General features: G+C 49.7%; 1 non-coding gene across 1 annotated transcript; it reads left to right on the top strand.

Moving 5' to 3' along the window:
* Positions 1–8,363: 8,363 nt before the first annotated feature.
* Positions 8,364–8,497, top strand: LOC120362236 (small nucleolar RNA SNORA2/SNORA34 family). The gene has a single exon (XR_005578197.1). It is a non-coding gene; the product is annotated as a small nucleolar RNA SNORA2/SNORA34 family (small nucleolar RNA).
* The last annotated feature ends 4,943 nt before the right edge of the window (positions 8,498–13,440 follow it).

The following is a 13,440-nucleotide window of genomic DNA, read 5'->3' as shown; positions in this document are numbered from 1 at the left end:
GAGCTGTGTCCTCAAGGATGAGAGCCGGGCCTCCTGGGCGCCTCCCCCCAGCAGGAAGCACAACCGTGAGGCTACGGAGAAATGGGGGGCAGCCTCCCCGGACCCCTCCAGGCCACCGTTTCTGAAACGGAAGCGGGGCTCTTCTCCCTGAGAGGCTCTTGGGAAACAAAGGTCTGAGTATTGGGGGAAAACCCCATTCTCTCCCTCCCTGTGTGTGAACGTGCAATACAGCAGCCAATAAAGGCTCTGAGCAGTCCTGCAGGAAGGAAGCCTCTGGAACTGTTTCAACCCAGTGACGCCTAAATCTCAGTCATCCTGGAGCCTTTCTTCTCTTGCTGCACTGTTAAAATCCTACTACTCAGAGCTCCACCTTCTGCGAGGGCTTGTGGAAAGACCCTGTGTCTGAGCTGGGCCAGGGGTCAAATCCCGTGCGTGGAACTGAGTCGGAGGAGAGACCCGCCTCGGCCAGACCTCAGTCTCCTGAGAATTAGACCCAGGAGTGGACACCACGCAAAGGCCGGCAGCCAAAAGGCAAGGCTCCAAAAGCACCGGAGACAGCGACGCTCCCAGGCTGAGGGTGGGAACCATCGGGGGAAACGCCAGCGTGGCCTTCATTGTCTGGTACCTGGGGCACCTGGTGGCCACTGTTCACCGCTCTCCTACCAATCACACCTTTGAGCTGAGGATGTCTCCACCCACTAGGGAGTGATCTGGTCTCATTTAGGGATCCCTCTAAAGGAGTCCCCTTTGAAAATGTCACCCACACCCACCTCACCTCTCAGTACCAGATGCGAACAAACATTAGGGCCAATTTGGTCCCCACTGGAAACTGACTTCTACCTGTTGGCCAGAGTGTGGTGTAAATTTACGGAAGAAGCCGTCCAAAGGACCGATGATCCGGCCCGGCCCTCACGGGACTGTTCTCACTCCTGCTTACTTCCCCGAGGTGAAGGTCTGCAGAGGAACTCTCCTGGGCCTGCCCAGGTTGGGTCAGGTCAGTATCAGCTTCTGCCTGGTCACAGCTGATCAGCTGACCGACCCCAAGCTCCCGGCAGAGGAGGCCATTCCTCAGAAGCGCCCAGCCATTCCCCAGCTAGGGCAGCCAGGCCTTGCTCAGAGCTCGGCCCCGGGCCCCATGCCAGCCTCACGCTTGGCTCCTTGTTATTCGAATTCAAACGAGCATAATGATTTCGAGGGCACCTATTACTTCAGACACAGAAAATGAAATTAGTGAGCACAGACACTGCAATTGTATTTCAACCTCATCCTCTGGGTAAGGAAGGCGAGGGGAGGAAGATGGCCAGAGTCAGGCCTGCAGCCAACAGAGCTGCTCCATCGCAGCCCCGAGTGAGGGCAGGCAGCAGACGGAGGTGGCTCAGGGACCCCTCACCTTCTGTAGTCTGAGTGCATGGCTGGAAAGACATGACCAAGACCCCTTCCCTTGCCTAATCTCCCAGAGGCAGGCAGTGTGGGGTGGCAGAAGGTACGCAGGGGATGACGGAAGGCCGTGGATTTATATCCCTGGCCAGCCACTTACAGGCTACCTGAGCACAAACCAGAACGACGATGGGCAGGGAAGTTGGTGAGCGCTTTCCTGTGCCGGGACTGCTGACGGCTTTGTATGTATCACGCCCTCATCCTCCCAACAACCGGCTGAGCTCTTCAGACACCCATTTCAAACATGGGGAAAGAGAGCTCAGAGGAGTTCAATGATTCAATGACCTGGATTCTCCGAGCCTCGCTATTGTTTTCATCCATAAAATCAAGGTGGCCATCCCATGTCAAAGAGTGTGGCGAGGATTACATATGGCAGCATTTATGAGGATGACGAGCGGTGTTTGGTACAGGTGACCACCCAATAATGCTCGTCCCAGAAATGCATTCATTTAGTCACTTACCCCTCTTCTCATTCATTTATTTATTCATTTATTCAAGCACTAATTTATTTAAAATAAGGAGGCTGGCTGTGATGCCTGAGGTTCCAACATTAGGCATTCTACTAGGTTACGCCATGGAAGGGCCCCACTAAAATACATGTCGCCTGCCCCTTTCCCAAGTTCGGTTTCTGTGGGCAGGCCTCGGATTGTGGAGTAGGGAGCAAAACTGAGCCATTCGTTCCCTCTAATGGAATGATTCACAATTTTACAAATGAAATGCAAAAATGCCAATCAGAAGCAGAATGAACAAACTGTGGGATAGTCAAACAATGGAACACCCTCTCCAGCAACAGAAAAGGAGGATTGCTCCTGCAACCCGGACTCTCACAGGCATGATGTTCAGCCAAAGAAGCCAAAAAAAAAAGGCCACAAAGTGTGCCATCCTCGGCCGGGCGCGGTGGCTCATGCCTATAATCCCAGCACTTTGGGAGGCTGAGACGGGCGGATCATGAGGTCAGGAGTACAAGACCAGACTGGCCAACATGGTGAAACCCCGTCTCTACTAAAAAATACAAAAAGTAGCTGGGCATGGTGGCTTGTGCCTGTAATCCCAGCTACCTGGGAGGCTGAGGTAGGGGAATTGCTTGAACCGGGACCCGGGAAGCGGAGGTTGCAGTGAGCCGAGATCGCGCCACTGCACTCCAGCCTGGGCTACAGAGCAAGACTCCAACTCAAAAAAAAAAAAAAAAAAGTGTAGCATCCTTGATCCCGTCTGCATGAAGTACCAGACCCAGCAAGTGAAGGATGGAAGTGGAGATGGTGGCACCTTAGTGTGGTCAGGACGGGGAGGAGCCAGGAGGGGTTTCCTGGGCACTGATGATGTTCTCTTTCTCCATCTGGGGGCGGGGCTGACTTCACAAGTGCATGCACTTTGAGAAAATGCATTGAGCTGTGCTCTTATGATGTGTGCATTTTTCTGTATTAAGATTTTTTTAAAAAAAATTAGGGTTGTGTGTGGTGGTTCACTCCTGTAATCTCAGCATTTTGGGAGGCAGAGGCAGGCAGATCTCCTGAGGCAAGGAGTTCAAGACCAGCCTGGCCAACATGGTGAAACCCTGTCTCTACTAAAAATACAAAAATTAGCCAGGCGTGGTGGCATGCACCTGTGAGCCCAGCTACTTGACAGGCAGAGGCAGAATCGCTTGAACCCAGGAGGTAGAGGTTGCGGTGAGCCAAGATCATGCCACTGCACTCCAGCTTTAGTGACAGAGCAAGGCTCCATCTTAAAACAATAAAATTGTCTGTTAGACATGCCAGGGGAAGCGCTTCACAGATAATGAGATACTTGAGTGTGGCAGCCAGGAGGGCCGGGACAGAGCCATGAATGTCAGCATCGTTGGTGGGCCTGGTGGGGGCCAGCAGCACAGGAGGGCAGGCGTGCTGCACTCTGGGGTACGGGAGGTTGGGATGGGAGGGGACCCAGCAAAAGGAGACAAAGAACAGGAGCTGATGATGCCGGCAGTAACCAGGGAAGGGTGAATCCCAGAAGCCAATGAACTTTCCAGGAGTGTGTGCTGCTGAGAGTCAGGAAAGACGAGGCCCTGAGGACACACTTTTGGGTCGGGCAACATGAAGGTCACTTGGTAAAAGCATCTAAGGGACAAAGAAGGGACAAGTGCCAGACTGTAGCCAGCTGTAGAAAGGAGGAAGACAAAGAAGAACAAGACCCACTGAATCCTACTCAAGCCTACTCATCCTTCCCAGCTCACTCAAAACCGCCACCTCCAGGAAGCCTTTCTAATAACCCTCAACTCCTAAGTCCCCTTCACTTCATAGTCACTGCAAATATGGCTGTCCTACCGTGTGAGCCAAGTACTTCCCAAGGGCAAGGACCGTCACCCCTGCCTTGTGGCACACAATAGGCCCTTTAGAAATCTTAGCTTCTCCCTCTCCCTTTTCAGATCCCAGAAGGCAATTCTGAGACTTATTTTTTTTCTTTTTCAGAGATCGGGTCTCACTAGGTTGCCCAGGCTGGTCTCAACTCCTGTGCTCAAGTGATCCTCCCACCTTGGCCTTCTAAACTGCTTAGATTCCAAAGTGCTTGGCCTTGCAGAGGGATTACAGGTGTGGGACATTGTGCCTGGCCTCTTGAGACAGGGTTTCACTCTATCACCCAAATTGAGTGCCATGACACATTCATGGCTCCTGTAGCCTCAACCCCCCCCCCACGCTAAGTGATCCTCCCATCTCAGCCTCCCAAGTAGCTGGGACTGCAGGCATGAGTCACCATGCCTGGCTAATTTTTAATTTTTTGTAGAGACCAGGCCTCATCATGTTGTCCAGATGAGTCTCAAACCCACCACGCAAGCAGTTCTCCTGCCTTGGCCTCCCAAAGGGCTGGGATTACAGGCGTGAGCCATTGTGCCTGGCCTGAGACTTTCCCAAAACTCTGTTCTCTCATGTGATAAATCATTCCTCTCCCAAACAGTTGTTTTTGTATTGCCATGCAAAGGTTATTAGGATAATGATGAGATTTAATGTCACATTAATTTGGTTGTGAATTATTTGTATTGTCACAGTCATTAACTCAGTGATTGCAATTTCGTTTTAATTTAATTTAGCTCCTTGTGCATTCTCTCAAAACCTCCAGCAACAGTGGAACCCAGAACTGTGTAATGTGATGCGGCATTCGTGACAATCTGACATGGGTTATGGATCAGGCAAACAGAAAGTCCCAGTTCTCACCACCCCGGCTTCACTCAGCCAGCAAGCCCTCACTACCCTGGACCTTTTCCACGGGTAGAAAAAGGTTTCTGAATCAGGTTGTCCATCAGGGAAGCAAAGCAGATGAAGTGGAGGGGGTGCCCTTTGTGGGAAAGGAGTTACCCTGAATTAAGCAATCAGGCACGAGGTGCTCTACTAGATAGTTTCTCAGAACCCATTTTACAGATGAGAAAACTAAGGCACAGAGAAGTTCCGCAACTTGCCCAGAAAAGGAAAGCATGGAAGAAGGAGAGTGGAAATTTTGTTTCTGACCCCAAAACCCTGTTCCTTCCACTGCCAGACCTTTGCGTGGACCTGACTGCTGGCAGAGACCTGGCCTCGCCGCAGGCTGGCCCCGCAGCAGCCACCCCAGAACAGAGGGAACACCAGGGACAGCAGGTGCAGACAGGTAAGAGTCGGGCAGGACCAACACCCACCCCCTCCCACACAGCTCAGTTCTCCCTCCCCATTTCAGCCCCCTCTAGACCGCGAGGGCCTCAGGACAAGAATCGGGTCGGCTCAGCTCTCTGCCCCACACAGAGGTCAGGTCAACATCTTGCACATAGCATTGGCCTCAAGGAATGGCGGAAAAGCGGCACGGTTTGGAATAACGGAATGACCAGCCCCTAGCCGCATTTGGTTTTGGCACATAGAGCAGAGAGCCTGGATAGGTAACGTAGGTCTCTCTTCTCTCTCCCCAGCTCACATCACGACCCCAGCCCTAGTCCAGGCTGCAAAGGCTGGAGAAAAGCTCAGGTGACTTGAATTCATCTGGCTTCTCACCATTGAGCTTCACAATCTTTGCACTTGAACTGAACATGACCTTTTGCTTACTGAGCTACGGATGACTGAGCCAGCTGGCTATCCTCCAAGAGGCCTTCCAGGTAGCATTTACCTGTCAGCTAACCCATCTCAGAAACCTCACTGCCAAGCCAGAACTGGCACACACAGTAGCTTGCAAGGAAGACTCACATTAGCCAAGTTTACATGGCTGATATATAAACCAGACCTTTTTTTTTTTTTTTTTTTTTAATTAATCAGGAGTAACTGAGCTGTGACAAGCACTGGATGACTTTCTCCCAGAAATGCAGTCCTCCCTTTAACTGCCACCCCAGGCCTCTTTCTGGACAGCCCTAAAGCCCCTGGTCTTCCAAGGCGTCAGGCACAGTGCTGTAACCTGACCCAGACATGGGTCTCTTCCACTCCCTGCAATGGTGTGGGCTGTCCGGACGCTTCGTGATGCTAAAGCTCAGGCTACATCCCGTGGCCCTACCGCCAAGGGACACAGCCCATTTCCTTCTCACTGCTCTTCCACTGAAGCCCCTTACTCTGGAACTTTGGGAAGATCCAAGTATAAGAAATGGGCTGAGCTCAGAAACTCCCTTCCTCCAACACGTTACCATAGATTCCAGCATCTGAAACAGTTCCTCTGGCCGGGCGCTGTGGAAGCCTATAATCCCATCATTTTGGGAGGCCAAGGGAAGGCAGGAGGATCACTTGAGCCTAGTTGTTCAAGACCAGCCTAGCAGCATAGCGAAACCCTGTCTCTACAAAAAAGACAAAAAGTAGCTGCGTGTGGTGGCGTGGGCCTGTAATCCCAGCTACTCCGGAGGCTGAGGTAGGAGAATGGCTTGAGCCCAGGAGGCAGAAGTTGCAGTGAGCTGAGGGGGTACCACTGCACTCCAGCCTAGGTACCAGATGAGAGACCCCGTCCTAATCACTCAATCAGTCAGTCAATCAAGCAGTCCCTCACATGTTGTCAAAGTTCAATCAACAGGGAATAAATGAAGGAATCATGAACAGGGCCTCGCTTTCACATCTCTGTTCTCTCTTCCTCCAAGTGAGCACTTTCCCGGGAGGCCAACAGACCCCCGGTGTGCTGGTCCCAGCTCTCCAGATGACTGCAGACACAGCTGGGCCCCAGAGGACCCCGCTGCCCAGGCCTGCCCCTTCCCCTGCTCACGGCATTCGGGGAGTGCCTGCTAGGCCCCACAGGCCTGGGCACTTTAAGACTGTACCTATCTCTGATCCATTACAGCAAGCGTGTCCAACCGTAGCCCAGAATGGCTCTGAATGTGGCCCAACACAAATTTATAAACTTTTTTTTTTTTTTTTTTGAGACGGAGTTTCGCTCTTGTTACCCAGGCTGGAGTGCAATGGCGTGATCTCGGCTCACCGCAACCTCCGCCTCCTGGGCTCAGGCAATTCTCCTGCCTCAGCCTCCTGAGTAGCTGGGATTACAGGCACGCACCACCATGCCCAGCTAACTTTTTGTATTTTTAGTAGAGACGGGGTTTCACCATGTTGACCAGGATGGTCTCGATCTCTCGACCTCGTGATCCACCCGCCTCGGCCTCCCAAAGTGCTGGGATTACAGGCTTGAGCCACCGCGCCCGGCCTAGCTTTCTTAAAACATTATCAGTTTTCTGTGATTTTTTTTTTAAGCTCATCAGCTATCGTCAGTATTAGCATATTTTATGTGTGGCCCAAGACGATTCTTCTTCCACTGTGGCCAAGGGAAAACCAAAAGACTGGACACCCCTGCCTCACAGGCTCCCTTCCAAGTGAGCTCTGAGAGCAGCCAGATCTCCAAGGTCTAGAGGGGCTTGCTGGGGGGCCAGCAGGGCTCTTCCCGTGGACTCAGGCAGACTCAGGCCAGAGAAAGCAAGTCCTCGGGAGAGCAGTGTGGGCTGGCGCTGCACAAGCTCTCTGTGCGGTAGCCTCCTTATCCTTAAGGAAGAACCAGTGTCCTTGTGGGAATTTGATGGCGCAATTTCACCTCCCGAGGGGCACAGTGGAGCCAGGTAACTGGCTCAGCATTGCTCCCCAATGAGGGGACATGGCTCTGAGCAAACTCTTTGCCACTGTTCTGGAGGAAATCCCAGCTGGAGAGTGCTGGAAGTGGAGGGCCAGCATCTCCCAGGCCAAGCCCAGCGGCTCGTGGCTCTGCAGCTGCTGATGATCAAATGAAGACGAGAGGCGTTTAGGCAGAAAAGAGGGATTTTGGACTGCGACAGAAGAAGGTAAGGAATTAGAGGGTTGGCCGGGCGCGGTGGCTCAAGCCTGGAATCCCAGCACTTTGGAAGGCCGAGGCGGGTGGATCACAAGGTCGAGAGATCGAGACCAACCTGGTCAACATGGTGAAACCCCGTCTCTACTAAAAATACAAAAAATTAGCTGGGCATGGTGGCGCGTGCCTATAATCCCAGCTACTCGGGAGGCTGAGGCAGGAGAATTGCCTGAACCCAGGAGGCGGAGGTTGCGGTGAGCCGAGATCGTGCCATTGCACTCCAGCCTGGGTAACGAGAGCGAAACTCCGTCTCAAAAAAAAAAAAGGAATTAGAGGGTGGAAGAGAGCCCTGGAACCCCTCGTAGTAGGGGTGGGAGACCAGATACTGACCCCATCCCTCATTTCATAGTAATGAAACCAGGGCCTGGCAGTGTGGCCCAAGCTGGGGACACCCAGCTCAGTGTAATTCCCATGTCTCCTCCACTCCTCCCTCTGGGCAGCCCCTGGCTGATTGGCTGGATGGATGAATGAGCAGGCTACCTACTGTCCACAGCAAAAGGGCGCAGAGAGAAAGCCCACAGGAGGGAGCCTCATGTAGCCAGGTGGAAATTAATGAAGATACTTGGATGTACAAAATATTTATTTACCTGCAATTTATCGAACCATTTTCACAAGACTCCATGAATGTAAACTTGCTAATTAAAGAAACCCCACTGGCCCTGCATCAAGATTAGTGGTTTGCTACAGCTGTTGGTTTCAAGCAGGAGTCAAGAGTCATGTCTTCTTGTGGGCTGTTCGTTGCTCGGCATCCCAGTGTGAGTGACCAATTTAGTTGGAAGCCACATGGTCTTGAATATAAGGCCATTTTTTTTTTTTTTTTTTTTTACAGAATAATTTCACTGTTAGGCTTAAGAATCAGGCACTTACTCTGTGGAGCTAGGGACTTGACCAAATACCGTTTCTTAGCCACTGAGAGGAATCTGGTCCTCCTCCTTTCTTCCCACCTCCTCCCTTTCCCCCTCTCAAGATCCCTTGCTTGCTTTGTGACCGTTAGGATACTGACCAGGCAATCTCATACTGCTTGGCAATTTTTTGGGAGGGAGGCAGATGGGTCTTGCTCTGTCACCCAGGCTGGAGTGCAGTGGCGCCATCATGGCTCACTGTAACTTCTGCGGGCCCCCTCAAACCCTGCCCACCAGGTTCAAGTGATTCTCCTGCCTCAGCCTCCCGAGTGGCTGGGACTACAGGTGTGCACCACCACACCCAGCTAATTTTTGTATTTTTTTTTAGTAGAGACAGGGTCTCAGTATATTGGCCAGGATAGTCTAGAACTCCTGACCTCAAGTGATCTCCCTGACTAGGCCTCCCAAAGTGCTGGGATTATAGGTATGAGCCACTGCACCCAGCCTGCCTGGCAATATTTAATTTTAATTTACATTTATGCTGATGGTCCATACTTCAGTTCATCACTAGGGAATTTGGATGTTGACTACAGCTAACCCCCGAGGGAATATGCTTTTTTAAAAATACTCTTTAACTGTGGTAAAACATTGACAACTCAGTTTACCATTTTCACCATTTTTAAGTGTGCATTCAAGGGTATTATGAATTTCACAGTGCTGTGCAACCATCAACGCTTTCTTTTCCAGAACGTTTCCATCAGCCCAAACAGAAACTCTGCACCTATTCAACAGCACCTCTCCCTCTCCCCTCCCCAGCCCCTGCTATTCCACGGTCCTATTTTCCATCTCTATAAATGTTCCTGGGAATTTACTTTTTTACGCCACTGTACGGGTCTGTGTTTTATACTTGGCAGCAAGAAAAAGTTTTCAGTGCTTTCGGGTCTTGTCTTTTTTTTTTTTTTTTTTGAGACGGAGTTTCGCTCTTGTTACCCAGGCTGGAGTGCAATGGCGCGATCTCGGCTCACCGCAACCTCCGCCTCCTGGGTTCAGGCAATTCTCCTGCCTCAGCCTCCCTAGTAGCTGGGACTACAGGCACGTGCCACCATGCCCAGCTAATTTTTGTATTTTTAGTAGAGACGGGGTTTCACCATGTTGACCGGGATGGTCTCGATCTCTTGACCTCATGATCCACCCGCCTCGGCCTCCCAAAGTGCTGGGATTACAGGCGTGAGCCACCGCGCCCGGCCGGGTCTTGTCTTATTTGTTGGACATTTTTGGATTAACGGTAGGCAAGAGGTGAGGGAGGGGACAGAGAATTGCCGTGAGGCTTACTGAGAACTATGCCAACCTTAGCCTGCTGTTTCCCTTGGTATTGCTGATAGCTTTTCCTCTTTTTTTCCCTAGAAAAGAAAAAAAAAAGAAACCTGAGCCCATGGGGCCTTGTATAATAGCTTGACACAGCACAAAAGCTAGTGGGTCCTCCGTCTGCTCCCGGAAACCAGATCAAAGAGAACAGAAAAATAAGCCCAAATCCCCAACCTCATACCACACACAGAAGTTAACTACAAATTAACTGAAAATGCAGCATAGACCTAAATGTAGAACTACAAAGTACCTAGAAGAAAACATCTTCATATCATAGAGTGGAAAGAGATCTTTTCTTTTCTTTCTTTCTTTTTTTTTTTTTTTTTTGGTGAAAGGGCCTCACTCTGTCACCCAGGCTGGAGTGCAGTGGTGTAATCTTGGCTCACTACAACCTCCGCTACCCAGGTTCAAGTGATTCTCCTGTCTCAGCCTCCCGAGTACCTGGGATTACAGGCACACAAACCATAAGCCGGGTGCTGTGGCTCATGCCTATAATACCAGCATTTTGAGAGGCCGAGGTGGGCGGATCACCTGAGGTCAGGAGTTCAAGACCAGCCTAGCCAACATGGGGAAACGCCATCTCTACTAAAAATACACAAATTAGCTGGGTATGGAGGCACAGGCCTATAATCCTAGGTACTCGAGAGGCTGAGGCAGGAGAATCACTTGATCCCAGGAGGCGGAGGTTGCAGTAAGCTGAGGTCACACCACTGCACTCCAGCCTAAGCAACAAAGTGAGACTTTGTCTCAAAAAAAAAAAAAAAAAAAAGCTAATAAAGCAATCATCTCCAAAAAGCAAGCAAACAAAACAGATACAAGAGCTCAGGGGGAACATAAAACCGGAGCTTGTTGACAGAGCTGGAGAATGAGGGGAAAACATCACATCTTCAAAGTCATGATGAAATGGAAAGCGGGGCCGAGGAGCATCAAAGATGCTCAAAACACCATCAAGACACTGAGAACAAGGCTGAGGAAAGTGAGCAAAAGGAAATGAAAACGAACACTGTAGAGATTACAGAGAAAATGACAGATTTGGAAAATCTACAAAGGACCCATCATATATCCCAGAATAGAAAACTGAAATAAGGGAACATAAATATTTAAAGATATCATTCAAGAAAATTTTCCTGAAATAAAAGAAGATAAATCTACAAACTGAAAAGGCACACCATGTCTTGGGGAAAATCTGTCAATAACAAGATAACTTCTAGGAAAGTAACTAGACTTAAAATATAAAAGAAAGAGGGAAAAAGCTAAATAGTGGACTTTGGACAGTCAAGTGGAAACATCAATTCATAAAAGGGGAACAAAACAGACGTTAACTCAGACTTTCCCACGATGGCATTTCACTCTAGAGACAAGTGACACCTGCGAAGTGCAAACTAAGAATTTTATATCCTAAAAAGCTGTCGATCAAACATGAAGACTAGAAACTTGGTTGAATATGCAAGAACTCAATACTTCTTTTTCTTTTTCTTTTTTTTTTTTTTGAGACAGAGTTTCGCTCTCGTTACCCAGGCTGGAGTGCAATGGCGCGATCTCGGCTCACCGCAGCTTCCACCTCCTGGGTTCAGGCAATTCTCCTGCCTCAGCCTCCTGAGTGGCTGGGATTACAGGCACGTGCCACCATGCCCAGCTAATTTTTTGTATTTTTAGTAGAGACGGGGCTTCACCAGGTTGACCAGGATGGTCTCGATCTCTCGACCTCGTGATCCACCCGCCTCAGCCTCCCAAAGTGCTGGGATTACAGGCTTGAGCCACCACGCCCGGCCAATACTTCTTTTTCATTTAGTCCCTTTTGATGGAACTGCTGGAGAAGGAATTTCAGCAAATCAAGAGAAAAAGAGGAAAACTTCAGCAAGAGAACTGACAGTGAGCAGTGAATCCATCTGTAGGGCCAATGTGAGGATTAAGGTCATATATAAATAAAAAACCCCGAATTTAGAAATGATACAGTAAACAAAAATTGTGAAGAAAAGGAGGAAAGAAGAGAGTTGTGAGTCTCTGATGTCCTTCATTTCTTTTCTTCTTCTTTTTTTTTAATCAGAGTCTCACTCTGTTGCCCAGGCTAAAGTGCAGTGGCACGATCTCGGCTGACAGCAACCTCCACCTCCCAGGTTCAAGCAATTCTCCTGCCTCAGCCTACTGAGTGGCTGGGATTACAGGCACCCGCCACCATGCCCACCTAATTTTTGTATTTTTAGTAGAGACGGGGTTTCACCACGTTGGCCAGGCTGGTCTTGAACTCCTGACCTCAGGTGATCCACCCACCTCAGCCTCCCAAAGTGCTGGGACTACAGGCATGAGCCACCGAACCTGGCCTAAGTCTCTGATTTCTTTATCTTTCTTGTGGGGGGGCGGGTGGCAAACATAAGAAAAAGATAGCATAGAGGTATAAGCACATTTCAAGACAAACACTAAGAAATACAATATAAAAATTGGATGGCAAAAAAAAGGAGTAAGAGAGAAAATACTTTTCATAAGTGCTTTTAGCAGGAAACATAATGCTGAAAAAGGAATTCAGGGCAAGTGTGAAGGCTCACACCTGTAGTCTCAGCACTTTGGAAGGCCAAGTGGGTGGACGGCTTAAGCCCAGGAATTTGAGACCAGCCCAGGTACAGTGGTGCCAGCCTATAATCCCAGCTACTCGGGAGGTTGAGGTGGGAGGATCACCTGAGCCTGGTAGGTAGAGGCTGCAGTCCAGTCAGGATGACAAAGCAAGACCCTATTTCTTAAAAAAAAAAAAAAAAAAAAAGTAATGTATGACAAACTCCAAAGGAAAAAAAAAAAAGGAGCTACCGCCTTTGGGGAGAAAAACTCTTCACAAGTTAAAGGGGAAGTCAAAACCAACATCTATGGCTGGGCACAGTGGCTCACACCTATAATCTCAACACTTTAGGAAGCCGAGGTACATGGATTACTTGAAGTCGGGAGTTCAAGACCAGCCTGGCTAACATGACAAAATCCCGTCTCTGCTAAAAATACAAAAATTAGCCAGAAATCACTTGAACCCGGGAGGCGGAGGTTGTAGTGAGCCAAGATAGCACCACTACTCTCCAGCCTGGGCAACAGAGCAAGATGCCATCTCAAAATAAAAAACCTCTGAAACTCAGGCCGGGCGCGGTGGCTCAAGCTTGTAATCCCAGCACTTTGGGAGGCCGAGGCGGGTGGATCACGAGGTCAAGAGATCGAGACCATCCTGGTCAACATGGTGAAACCCCGTCTCTACTAAAGGTGCAAAAAATTAGCTGGGCATGGTGGCACATGCCTGTAATCCCAGCTACTCTGGAGGCTGAGGCAGGAGAATTGCCTGAACCCAGGAGGCAGAGGTTGCGGTGAGCCGAGATCGCGCCATTGCACTCCAGCCTGGGTAACGAGCGAAATTCCGTCTCCAAAAAAAAAAAAAAAAAAACCCTCTGAAACTCAGAATATACAGAAATAAGGATGAAAACACTGCACAGCAGATTCTACTTAAAGAAAAAAAAGGGTCTCAGAGGAGAAGCTATAGTTTTAAAATCTTATC

This window comes from Saimiri boliviensis, chromosome 1 (assembly GCF_048565385.1).
Source record: "Saimiri boliviensis isolate mSaiBol1 chromosome 1, mSaiBol1.pri, whole genome shotgun sequence".
NCBI classification, from domain to species: Eukaryota; Metazoa; Chordata; class Mammalia; order Primates; family Cebidae; genus Saimiri; species Saimiri boliviensis.
The sequence above is the reverse complement of the archived record's forward strand: the minus strand, read 5'-3'. Positions and strand labels throughout refer to the sequence as shown.